This window comes from Poecilia formosa, unplaced genomic scaffold, assembly GCF_000485575.1.
Source record: "Poecilia formosa unplaced genomic scaffold, Poecilia_formosa-5.1.2 Scaffold770, whole genome shotgun sequence".
Taxonomy (NCBI): Eukaryota; Metazoa; Chordata; class Actinopteri; order Cyprinodontiformes; family Poeciliidae; genus Poecilia; species Poecilia formosa.
Window position 1 is genome coordinate 108,414 of NW_006800709.1, and position 13,320 is coordinate 121,733.

General features: G+C 39.4%; 1 long non-coding RNA gene across 1 annotated transcript; it reads right to left on the reverse strand.

Annotated features, from left to right (window-relative positions):
* Positions 1–610: 610 nt before the first annotated feature.
* On the reverse strand, positions 611–11,276 carry LOC107834792 (uncharacterized). The gene is made up of 3 exons (XR_001660619.1): positions 11,070–11,276; positions 1,420–1,430; positions 611–623 (listed from the first exon to the last, which is right to left on the reverse strand). It is a non-coding gene; the product is annotated as an uncharacterized LOC107834792 (long non-coding RNA).
* Positions 11,277–13,320: the final 2,044 nt, after the last annotated feature.

Sequence of the window (13,320 nt, forward strand, 5' to 3'; positions counted from 1 at the left end):
AAATATGTGCTTGAGATTTTGCAAAGTCAGTTATGAATTGCTTTATTAAAGTCAAATCATCACCGTTCTAATCTGTGGATTTTTTTACTCTTCAATGTCAATAATATTTTTATCTGAGATTTCTTGTGAGAAAATTGATGCTGGATTTCTATCTACCGTTAGTTCTGGATCCTAACCTTGAAATGTTTGGTTCAATTCTTTTGCCAAATTTAGTGCAACGTCTACAAAGAAGTTGCTAATGTTATGATTCATGTCCTGTCCTACGCTGTGTTAAGCACTCATTCAGCTCACCTGCCACGCCTGATTGCTTACCTGTTCCACCTGGGTCCCGCCCTACTTAAACACCTCTCAGCCTCTGCCTCCTTGCCAGATTAGCAACAGCCACGACCCAGTAGAGATCCAGCATTTCCTTCCAAGCCTTCAGTGTTTCTACGACCCCTTTCTGTCCACGGATTTACCCCTCCTACCAAGTCCTTCACAGATCCCTTCTGTTCTGGATTTCTGGACCCTGACCCAAGCTCTGCCTCACGACCATCGAGTATTGCCTGATCCTCAAGTTAAGTTTGCTCTCTCTGTCCTCACGACCATCGAGCATTGCCTGATCCTCAAGTTAAGTTTGCTCTCTCTGTCCTCATGTGTATGATCTCTGCCTGATTATCGACAAAGTCCCTGGGTATTGCGTTTTGAATCTCCTTGTGGAGATCTTCATTGTTTCCACAGAAGCACTGATTTCCTGCACCTCCTTGTCTTCAGACCCTCAGTTCCTCTGCTCCACCAGTCCACTGCTCTACAGGTCAGTTAAGCTTAACATTTCAAAGATACTCCTCCTTTATCTGTACATCACCAGCCTTCTCCCCTCTCTCCTCAATTCTGTGTTTGACGACCTCTTCTTGAGCAGCAACCAGTATCTGAAAATTAATTAAACTTGTTTTTTCCTGTGTGTGGTTGAATTTCCGGGTCCCCACTGAGTGTCCTTATAGCTAAAACCTCTTTTTAACAAGAGGTTCATATTGACAATTTCCTTTACATTTTCAGTATGTGGAGCTCGCATGTAGTATTTCTGACAATCCTATTTATCATGATCCAAGTGCATTTGATGTCTGAGGAAGAACATAACAAAATCCAGTGGCAGAGACTATAGTGCAGCAAGACAAGCCTTCTCCTTGTGCCTTATTTGTGGGGGACGAGGTTATCCTGAGCTAGCTCTGTACTTGTACTGCTATAGGCTGAGGCTGCTGAAGGACAGACCACTTGTCCTCACGCTGCTACCTTCTTCCTCTACTACCCTCAGTCTATGATTGCAAGAACTAACACTGATTGGCCAGATAGTAATTCAACCAGAGAAATCTTCTTCAATGGGAGAATCTGTGAAAGTATATTAGAATTGAGTGGAATTGCATAGAGAAGTGATGGCTAGACTACATTCCAGGCTGTCAATGATGGCTCTAATCTTGATTGGAATTTCTTTTGCTCAGGACAGGGTACTTTTTTAGATAGCTTAGCCTACTTCAGGTTGTCAGAAACTTTGTTTTCTATGAAATTTCTTGATTGTATAGATCACACACTAAACAGGCCTAAGAAGTTGCTAGTTTCAGCTCAGTGGAACAATCAAACTAATTTGAACAAATGGGAACTGAGATGTATCGGAGAGACATTAGAGAAGATTGAAATGTATAATTTTCCCGACCTAAGACTTTCTGTATCTTGGTGGTGTCCAAAGTCGGTCCTTGAGGGCCGGCAGCCTGTATGTTTTAGTTCTCTCCCTGGTTTAATGCACCTGGATCGAATGATGGCTTGTTAGAGGCCTAAAAGGAACATTCTCATGCTGAAAAGGATGTTACTACCACCAGGGAGAGAACTAAAACATGCAGGATGCAGGCCTTCAAGGACCGACTTTGGACACCACTGCTGTATCTGAATTGGCTTTCCCCATGTTGCCTTGGAAGGGCTTCATATTTCTAATCTCCTTGAAGATATGTAAACATAGTGCTCCTTCCCACCTCACCCCCTCCGTTTATCCATGCAGCTGTGGAGCCTAGCGCTCCCAAGGACATTCCTAGACCACAACACCTTTAAGGGACTTTTGCCGGGAGACTGAGCAAGGTGGTTTCATGGCCCTGTGATGTCACCACCTTCACTCATGTCTTTGTTTTGCCCTTTGTTTTGTCTGACTGTTGCCATTTGCCATAATGTGTCCTTTCCTCTTGTTTGTTTTTATTTTGTTAGAAACTGTTGAGTACTCCCTTTTTAACCCAGAAAATGATTATTTTAGTTTATTAGAAATTGTGGCGTACACACTATTTAGATCAATATCAGCCCAGAAATGGAATCATAATTAGAATAACTACGAACTTAGAATCCAGAAATACTTAACAGGAACAGTCACTACTTAATTACTTTTATTACTACTTTTTAGAAACTGTAACTACTCACTTTACACCAGAAAAGGATTTAGATTAGTCATTTTGCTTTTTTTTTCTTCTTTCCTTTGGTTTGTTAGTTCCTTTTAATTCATGTAAAGCACTTTGAATTGCCTTGTTGCTGAAAATGTGCGATATAAAAAAATTACCTTACCTTAAATGAGTCTTAAAAAATGATTATTTACAAAGGGCCTTTAATGTTCCATTCCTTTATCTTCTTAGTAAATAAAGTCTTCATCAGATCACCATGAAAACAACCTTTTGCATGTAGACAGCTCATGAATTAAATGACTCAACTGAGCTAAAACCATAAATCAGTCTTCCTCATTTTTCTACAAACATATGGAACTACAACAGTAGCACAAGTCACATATTTTCCACAATTTGGATGATCCAGTGACTTGTATAGTTCATATGTTCCTTTTTTTTCCCCTCTTCATAGTGAATTTTTTTTTTTTACCAATGCATTAAATGTTAACTCATACTGATGGACATAAACCCAGGAGTAATCATTGCCATCTGCAGTTGTGAGGAAAGCTAAGCGCAGTTTGAAAAGAAGGTCAGAACTGGAGGAATGACTACACAGTTGGGAATGTGTTTTCCTCTTCATGACACAGTTTTTGACTGTCACTTATAATCAAGAGCAACTTATAGTCTGAAACTTCAAAGAACAAAACTTTAAAAAAAAATGAAAGCTATTTCTTCAAATGTTGAAACTTAAAAAAAAATTGTCCACGAGGCCTGAAAATCTCATGTTTTTTTTTGTTGTTGTTTTTTTCCCCCAAGATAAACATAGTACATTTACAGTTTACATTCCCTTAAGTCACAGACTTTAGAACACCTGTTACATGCTCTGATCTATTGAAGGAAAAGTATGTAGGGACACTAAAATATGTATGATTGCAAAAATATCACACTCAGGATGTATATACTTATTCCTAAATATCTCATCTGAGGTGTAATTGAGGCATTTTTAAATTTGAATGCATGTCATGAAATGCCGCAAAGGGAATGTATTATATATTGTTCCCTCTTTAAAGTAGTACCCACATATACTTTAGTGGTGAAACTCAAGGGCATTTAAGAAGTGTGGACTGAGGGTGTCCAGCCCATCTGTGACAGAGTGCACTGACGCATCTACTGACTACTTTCAGAATTTTAACTTAAACCAGAAAATTGCATAACTTGATTGGCTCAGATGTGAAGCACAGCAGAACAGATTAAAAAAATTAATAAAGATATGTATGTGGACTCATAAACACTGACACAGTCACTGTGAATGACTATCCCAAGGCAAATACATACATACAAATGAGGAAAGTAAAGTAACTAGCCCAAACACTCACACACACACACATATGCTAATTGATAGAAAACAAACACTTACTCAGGCAGTCTGTGGGGACTGGCTTATACCGTCTCTACTTGCTGAACAAATTGCTCTCTAAATTCAGTCAACACACCACACACTTCCCTGAGTCTACAGGAGGCTGTAATCAGACTACTGAAGATCAAGAAAAAAATAGTACACACACACCAAAATTATACTCTAACACAAGCAAACAAAAAGGAAAACGCTTTTAAAATATTCAGAGAAGTGTTGATGCAACTTATTGAGTTAGGAGTCTTGGGTAGAAATGTCTATCTGCCAAAACAGACCTTCTCTTCTTCAAAGAGAGCTGAAGGGAGCAAGGGAGCAGTGTTCACCTCGATCCAACTTCACAGGTTCAACCTCTTGTACTTCTGAAGTAGTACAGTTTACTTGCAGAATGCAAGTAAACTGTACTACTTTTAAGGCGAGATTGTGTCAATCTCGCCTTCTGTAGACCTTACTTGTGCACCTCTGTATGTCTGTAACGCAGTGTGGATTGTGCCCTCTATGAGGACTTCTTTTAAAATATACTCCACCAAATTATAGTTAAAGTAGAAAAACCGTGCTGGCTGCTCGGTTCGTGAGCACTTTTAAAAGTCCATTAAGGACTTAATGAAGCCTAACTGAATGAATTCTAAGACACTTAACTCCAGTTCACACTTCTGGCAAAGGGTGTGGTTAATAGTGATGATAAAATGGTAAATGGTTCATAACTTACAAAAAGTTGGTATAGTTATTAAATAGTGTTGCAACTTTAAGTTAAATGTAAGTAATAGACCATGTGTTTTTTTAAAATCTGTATTTATCTCAAATTTCGATAAAACATGTGCAGCTGAACACAAAGTATAAAAAATAGTTTTAAAGTTGCACCTCTATATTGCACAGTTCAATTAAACTTAACTGCAAGAACAGTTAAGTTTAATTGTAATTTTTCAGAATAAACATTCAGTGAAAAAGGCACAAATAGAACTAACTCCATGTGCAGACAAAAATGCTGACTTTTCCATTTAACAAAGACACAAAATAATGTGCTGCATTGTGGGTTAATTATCCCTGAGTGTTATGTTCAGGGTCTTTACAATTGTACAATTTTTATTTTTAAAGAAATTTCTGAAGGACAGCAAAATTACTGGATTTCTTTTGGGGGGACGGTGGAGGTGGGGTTCTAGAAAAACTAAACAATCATATTTTCCAGACTATAGAGTGCATCTCACTATAAGCCACACCCACAAAGTAAAAAAAAAAAAAAAAAAACAAAAACTGGAAACTTATAAGTTACAACGGGCTATAAACAACTGGTATCTCCACTGTTCTCGGTTTTCCACTAGGATGCAGCAGAGGGCTACGTCCTAAATCTACTATTAAGGACACAGCCCTGTGTCTCCAACGCCGAACCATGGATTCGTTCACCCCGAGCTTACTTGCAGCAGCTATCGATCTTTACTGCCAAATTGATAGCCTTCAACTTAAAAGCTGCATCATATGAACTTCTTCGTGTGGTTTACATTATGAGGGGGGTATGCGTTTGAAAACATTTCTCTGACGTTACTGCTGCTAGTATGTGCTTGTTCTAATTGAAAATCAGCACTTTCTTCTTTGATTTCCAATTCTGACTTCCAATGATTCACTTCCTGCTAAAGGGCCCCCTGGCGGTTGAAGAAAAATCCACAGAAAAGCCGTACCGGGTTACAAGCCTCATGGTTCAAAGCGTGGGGAAAAAAGTAGCGGCTTATAGTCCGAAAAATACAGTACTTGGAAATGGGTTCTGTGCAACATGTGACCCTCATGGTGCCATTTGAAGAGTAAAAATTGAATAAACAGTAGACTTAATGCACTGACTGCAGTAAACAATCTATTTGTTGTAGTACTCGAGAACGGTCTTGGTCTCGAGACCAGTCTCGAGACCATTTTTTGATGGTCTCGGTCTCGTCTTGGACTCGACCGCATTTGGTCTCGTCTTGGACTCGACCGCATTTGGTCTCGGTCTTGGATGCTGAGGACTCGGCATTTTATTTCAAGACCAGTCGAGACCGCAACTGTTAAAATTATCACTAAACGTACAGTACACTATCTAGTTTATTTGTTAACATCTTTGTTTTCAGTGGATGCAAAACCCACCGATTAAAATCCAACCAATAACGTGACTTGCCAATTACGTGTTTCTGTTTCTCCTCCCTCCCTCCTACCTTTCACTCACACGCGGTGCTCCAAGACATGCACAGTGGTTTCCTCTCAGCGGTAGAAGATGTCGGTCTAATCATCAGTAATAGAATAGTGCATAAATCATAAGAAATCCAATGGCCACCACTAACTCAGCAGCGCTTCGCTTTCACAGACGGTGGGAACAACATCTTACTTTTTTCGTCACTTAGAAAAGTAGCTCAAAGAAAGGTAAGATCCGATGACGTGATGTTAGCAAAGCTAGCTGTATAGAGATACATAAGCATTGTGATGAAAAAAAGTTGTCACTCACTGCCCTGAATTATTGTGTGGAGATGTTGACTGACTTGTCCCATATATGGGACAACGCTGTGTCCAAAAGTCTGCAATATATTGATGCGACATTCAAGAACAGTACGATTCATCTGCTTGTCTCTTTACTTATTAGATAGGACTGGAGTGTCACTGAGAGTCGTTCTATTAGATTACCATACGCTGTCAGAATACCATACATGTAGTGAGTACCATGCCTGCGCATTAAGAAGTCCGACAGTCAGAGGAGTTGTCAGTTCACCATATGCAGCACGTTATGACGACAATAAGTCATTAAATTGTTTTCCATGATAACTATATAGATATACATGCATTGTCATTTTTTCAAATTGTACTTAAAGCAGGGTCTGGCTGCAGCTGCAGTCAACTACAACATACACCCTGTAAAACTCATTAACCTACTTAACCGCTAAGACAGGATGCAATACAACTGTTAATAAAGTGTATGATGATCTACGTCATGATTATATGTTGCTAATTAAATAAAATTATATGATAATGACGTGTCTGACAGATATAGCCGTGAGTTTGTGCTAAGCATACGATCTGACAGCATATGCTGACCTGACAGAACACTCTTCTTTGTTCTTGTAATCCTCAGCATACACTGCAGTAGCTATCATTATTTTATTTAATTATGTACATTGATTTTTTTTTAATTAACAAATAAATAAAACACAAGAATGAAAGAGCACGCAGAGCATGCACATTGCTCTTTGATTGTTTTCGGTCAAAGTGGCAGCTGTAATGGTAGTCTGCTATAGTGTCAGACTACCTGACTTCATGTAGCGGGAGAGAGGGTGAGAACAGTCACGGTGAACCTCTTCTGCTTGATTACTTCTTGCTTGTTGCTCCTTGGTACTGACTCAACTATGAACACTGGTTCATACTTGAGTGTCAGGGCATTGCCTCAATTGCTATGTTTACTGTTGTGCAGACAGTGGTGGTTTCTGACATGAGCAACATGGATAAACACCCAGGGTGTTATCTTTTTAGGGATGGCACGAGACCACCGCGGATTGTAGCACAGAGATGGAATAAAAGCAGAACAGAGTTTGTTCTGCTTTTAATATTGGTTACATTTATTAAGTATTTAATATCTAGGTTTTTTATGTGAATATGGATCTTTCAGATCTATTTGAGAAGTAATTTTGATCATGTTTCACATTTTATCGTATCATGTAGCGTGGGGCGCTGGTCTTGGTCTTGTCTCGGTCTCGAAACACTCTGGTCTTGGTCTCGGGTTAGGTGGTCTTGACCACAACACTGATTTGTTGTCAATATAATTTCCCGACATAGATGTCTTCAAATACACCATCAATCCTCTGATGGAACTGGACCGGGTTCAGCATTAGGATGGGGGCAGAGAGAAACACTCTTCCCCAAGTTCAGGTACAGAACCTGCTCTCTGATCCGGACCCCCACTCAGTATCCACCGGCAATCCTGAGCCAACAGTCTGCACAGTATTTGTGGATACTTTTGAAGGACCGGATTGTACAGCATGACAAAACACAGCATACAAGTTAAAGCTAAGCGGTGTCATCAACATAGCCCAAAGTACACTTTCTAATAACATCTTAAAGCAAAGGAAAAGTACCGCCTACCGTTCTTCGTGCAACTTGAAATATCAAACAAAGTTGGAAGTTGTTGTATTTCCATCTGAGGTCCTCTTCTTGCAGGTTTTGCATGTTGCAATCCGTTTTTTGTTGGATACTTGATAATTGATGTACCCAAAAGAAATTACTCCCAGGAGCATATCTGCTTTGAGTGTTTTTTTTTGTGTGTTTTTTTCATCTCATTTTTTTTATTCTCTAAATCTTGTTCATTTGATTGGTTGTGCTGCAGCTTAAGCACACTTATGTACAGAGTGTGGAAAAACAGAGGGACGGTCAGTGTCTATTAATATGGAATGAGTGAAATGAATTAACACATATAATAAATATGTGTTTTAAACATTAAATTTTGGGTAAAATGTCAAGTCTTTTCAAGTAAGCAGGTTCAAATCTAATTCAAGTCCCAAGCTGTTGTAAAAGACAACGTCAAGTCCATGTGTCTGAACATAATCAACTCTAAGTCTTAATATTAATGACTCAAGTCTGACTCGAGTCCAAGTGATGTGACTAGAGTCCCCACCTCGGCCATAGATAGATCACATGATGTGGAGCATCTAAATTTAGCATTCCCTAATCTCTCAATTACAGCACCCAACACTGCCATGTTTTAGAAAGATCAATAGGTGCTTTACAAACATCCCAAGGTGAAGATAATGCACTTTATGATGTACATCTGTGCTGTAGTCTGAGACCAATGTCATTTTATAACACACAAATGTTCTTATTACTACATATGGATCTAATCCAAGTACAGTAGCCCTCCCCTCCCTAGTAGTTCTTCTGCCAGATGTCTCATGTCCTGATGACAAGAGTCTCACATTTTTCACATCTTGCTGTGTGAAAAATACTGATCATACCTAATGATCGGAGCATCATTAGGGATGCTCCGATCAGGGTTTTTGCTGCCAATTCCGACCACCCATGAGGGCTGATCACTGCCAATCACCCTGATTGGCTGTTAATGTTTTGCTTTAGGTATAAATGATATTTGATCTGGCAAAATGAAAAATTATTTGGCAATAAATTCACTTAATTTAGACATAAAACATGCAAAATACTCGCAGGCACAATATAGCAGCTATTCAGTTAAAAGGACAACTGAAAAACCTGCAATCAGTAAAACAATATTTAACACTAAGGTTCTCAGCACCCTAAATTATGAGTCAAATAAATGCTTGGAACTCTTATCTGTGCCAGAAAATTAGCCAGTTTAAATTTATTAAACCAATTCTGTGAGAAACAATTTTTCTTGATTGCAAACAAGTCTAAGTGGGTCCAGAATATGAATAAGATATGTCAAACTATAAAATTTAAAAAAAAGTCCAGGATTTTAAATGGCTGTAAGATCTGATAAACCATCAATCACTAGAAATACTAATTAGAATTTATTGATCACAAAGCTTACCTCACAGAAATGATTGTGTTTTACCGTAAATACAATCATTGCCTCAAACGCATCATGTTCTTTACATCATAAGCCAAGTGTTTTAATACAAATACATAGTGACTGTTTGTGTCGAAAAGATTGTTGTTTAAATTCAATCACCTCTCGCTTCCACTGAATAAAATGTTTTTGTCTCTGAAAATATTGAATATCCACTACTGGAAATGTTACTTTGCTCTGTTGGCTATTTTCTTACATTACTGCTGCATTCTTGGGATTTCATCCTGCATTTTCATATTCCTTCAGCTGTGCTTCATGTCATATTGTAGTGATAAAAGCACAAAGAGGACTCCCATACTTGATGATTGAAGATCTTATCTTCACCATTTATGCTTCTGTCTCACTGCTGTTGAGCCTGACAAATTGCTAACTTGACACAAGACTTCTCAGATCCCATTTGGATTGCTCCCTTAGCCAGAGCGCTTGGTGTCATTACAGTCACAACTCTCCCACAGATCACATGAACACCAACCAGAGGTGTCATTAAAATCACTGAAAGGTAATGTGGAATGATCATGAAACTGCAACACAGTACACTGCTAAGAAACATTGGATATGTGAGTTTCTGTTAACATGTCACCAACAAAACATTTTGAGCACCACTCACCAACTGCACATGAAAGAAAGAGAAGCTGATGGTGCTAACCCAGCCTCCATTTTTCAAGGGAAATCTCACAATACAATAGATATGATCAGAAGTGTTGCTAGCATTCTAAGGCATTGTTAGACTCTACTGGTGGTGAGACATAAAATAACACACACAAAAAAATTCTGGGTTTGTGTTTTTATGCACCATAGAGTTGATGCTCCTGGATGAGTCTATGAGCAGAGAAAAAAAAAGATTGGGTCTGAAAGTCAGACCCAAAAAATGTATGACATATATGTGAAGTAATCTGAGGTTAAATCATGACATATGTTTTATTTTTAAACATCAGGTGAGTGAAGCATATATATTGTGTCATGTAAAAACAAAACACAATACACACAGTGAAAACCTAACCTTGTGTGCAGGGTCAAACCCACAACTCAACACTGTTAGGTTAAACCAACTCAGAATGGATCAGTTCAGGAGGAAATAACACAAATAAGATTACTTTTAATCCAAGAATTCCCAGTTGTTGTGTCCTTGGGGAAGACACTTCACCAACCCCTCTTCTGGGGGCATCAGCACATGGCAGCCATGTTCTAACAGACTGTCCTGTGGATTTGGTAAAGTATAAAATTCAAAGATGGCTTAACGTGAAAGTAATGAAAGTGTGAATCTCAAGTTTTCTCAACTCTGACGCCTACAGTTAGACTGATTATACAGAAACATAACAGATGTTTGTCTAAGTTGCCCCTCCCACAGACAGTCTCAGCTTCTGCTCAAACCACAGCAACCCTGACACCAAGAGATCACTGAGAGATGGCTGTCAGAAGAAACCTGAGTGAGCAGATGTGTGTGTCCATGTGCTTGTGTGGGATAGCTTTAGAAAATGCATAATATGTTGGAGAATGGGGAGCAACTAACTTGTTTTTGAGAAAAGTCTACACCACCAACAGGAGCTTAAAAAAAAGAAATGAAGCAACAGAGAATAACTGTTAAAATAATTAAATGATTAAAAATACAGAAAGAACTTACACCCAAAAGCCCCTCTGTTAACATGCTGCTGAATAGTAACTGATGCAGAAAAACGTAAACTTAAAAAAAATAAGAGAAATTTTGTTTAAAACTTATTTGAATCACAAATGGAGCTAAAGCGGAAGTTCAGACTAGAAGACTCCGCCCCCTCCATTCGCCCATCGACGTCATGCTCATCTCCGACCTCAGCACTGGACCTCACCCGGCGCGTTCAATCAGCAATCAGGCTCTGCATAAAGGATCCACACCCAAGCCGTCAGCCGCTTCCCAGCTGCGTTCAACCCACCACCTCCCCTTCTCCACCCACATCCTTCAGCTCTCTAGGATAGCAGCCTTTCCTNTGAGTCTTGCTGAAGTAATTAAAGACACAAGTTCAAATCCATGCTGAGTGGAGCTCCTTCAATCAGTGCTCCTCCGCAGCTCTGATTGGCTAAGCAATGTAACGTGATCCTCTGCCTCAAGTGATGGCAAAGCAGGGCGTCATCACGACTTTACACAAGTGTGTCTTTATCCCTGTGGCAGAGGCTCCGCCGAACCCCTGAGACCGACTCATCGAACCCCTGGGGTTCGATCGAACCCAGGTTAAGAACCACTGATCCATATTTATGATTTAACCTTGGTCTAATTAATTACAGTCTTATTCCTTTAACTGTGGTCTATCAGAGCCGAGACTTCTAAGGAGATGTCCTGAAACATATTGTCACCTTCCTAAAATAATTGGCCCAAGTCATTTTTTGCCAAAAGATTAAGGTAAAAAAAAATCCCTTTTGGCAAAAAATGACTTAGACTATTACTTTTAGGAAGGTGATAACATGACATTACATGACAGATGAGGATGTGCAATTGATCACCTTGCATTTAAATTTGAATTTTGGACATGAAATATCACAAAAGCAATGTAATGAAACATTACCTGAAAACATTTTACTTTGTAAATATGGTCTTACATTATCAAATTCTTTAAGAACCTAAAATACAATTTTCAAACTCATGCTAAAAATCACAAATATCATTATATTGACCAAGCCGCCAAAATAAAGAAAACTTTACTCATCTTCTATACCTGCTTGTCCTTGTGGGGTTGGTGTCTCTCTTCAGTAGGCATTGGGAAAGAGGCGGGGGTCACCCTGGACAGTTCGCCAGTTCATCACAGGACAACACAGAAACAGACAGGACCAACTCACACCTAATTAAAGAGACCTGTTAACCTCACAGCCATGTTTCTGGACTATGGGAAGAAGACAGAGTACCCAGAGAGAACCCACACATGCACTGGGAGAACATGCAAACTGAGCCCAGGCTGGGGTTAGAAACCAGGACCTTTTTGCTGCAAGACAGCAGTGCTACCAACTGCACCACTGTGCAGCCAACTATCTAAACATTTGTTCTGGTATCTTTTCTGTAAGCTTTGAGTTTAATGAAACAGGTATCAAACCCATGGAAGTAGATAATAGAAGATTTCTTTTGTTGGAATCAATTTTTATTTACAAACTGATCAGAATTAATTCCTAAGCATTCCTTCTGCTGGAGACATCATTACCCCTGCAATAAAATGCAAAACTGATCAGATAAGAACTGAGCTCCTAAACAAAACCAAGACCTGAATCCCAAAGCCTCCAACTGAGAGACAAAAGCTCTGAATCTCTTTCTTCTAAACTGATGACCAGGAAGATTTGTCTCTAAACCAGTTCATTGGAGAACTTTAGAAAGCAGTCTGCAAACCCTGTGTTTCTGCGTTACCATATAGACGTGAAAGTTTCTGGACGTTGTTACAGTCCACACAGGACACACAACATAAGGAGTCCAGGCCACTTTACATATAACGAAGAGGTTTTATTCAACCCATGTCTGGACACAAGGGTACTGGGAATCGTGGCAAAATAAACAAAAGTGTGGTAGAATTCATGAACCAGCCAGCAGTTGGCTGTTGGATTTGGTCTGCTCCCCTCACCCTGCCTCACAGGATCGCTCACCCTACAACCAAAAACCAGAAAACCCAACTTAGCCTACGATTCCCAGACCAAACAACACAAGCAGGTGGTTAAAGAACAGAAAGTGGCATCGATTAAAACAGGAGCGGGAGTGAGGTTCAGAGTCACACGAACACAAATGTGCTCATCCAAACTTCCTCGCTCACCTGGCAGTGTTCAGTACTAACTCGAGAATGGTCTTGGTCTCGAGACCACTTTTTGATGGTCTCGTCTCGGACTTGACCGCATTTGGTCTCGGTCTTGTCTTGGTCTCGGATGCTGAGGACTCGGCATTTTATTTCAAGACCAGTTGAGACCGCAACTGTTAAAATATCACTAAACATACAGTACACTATCTAGTTTATTTGTTAACATCTTTGTTTTCA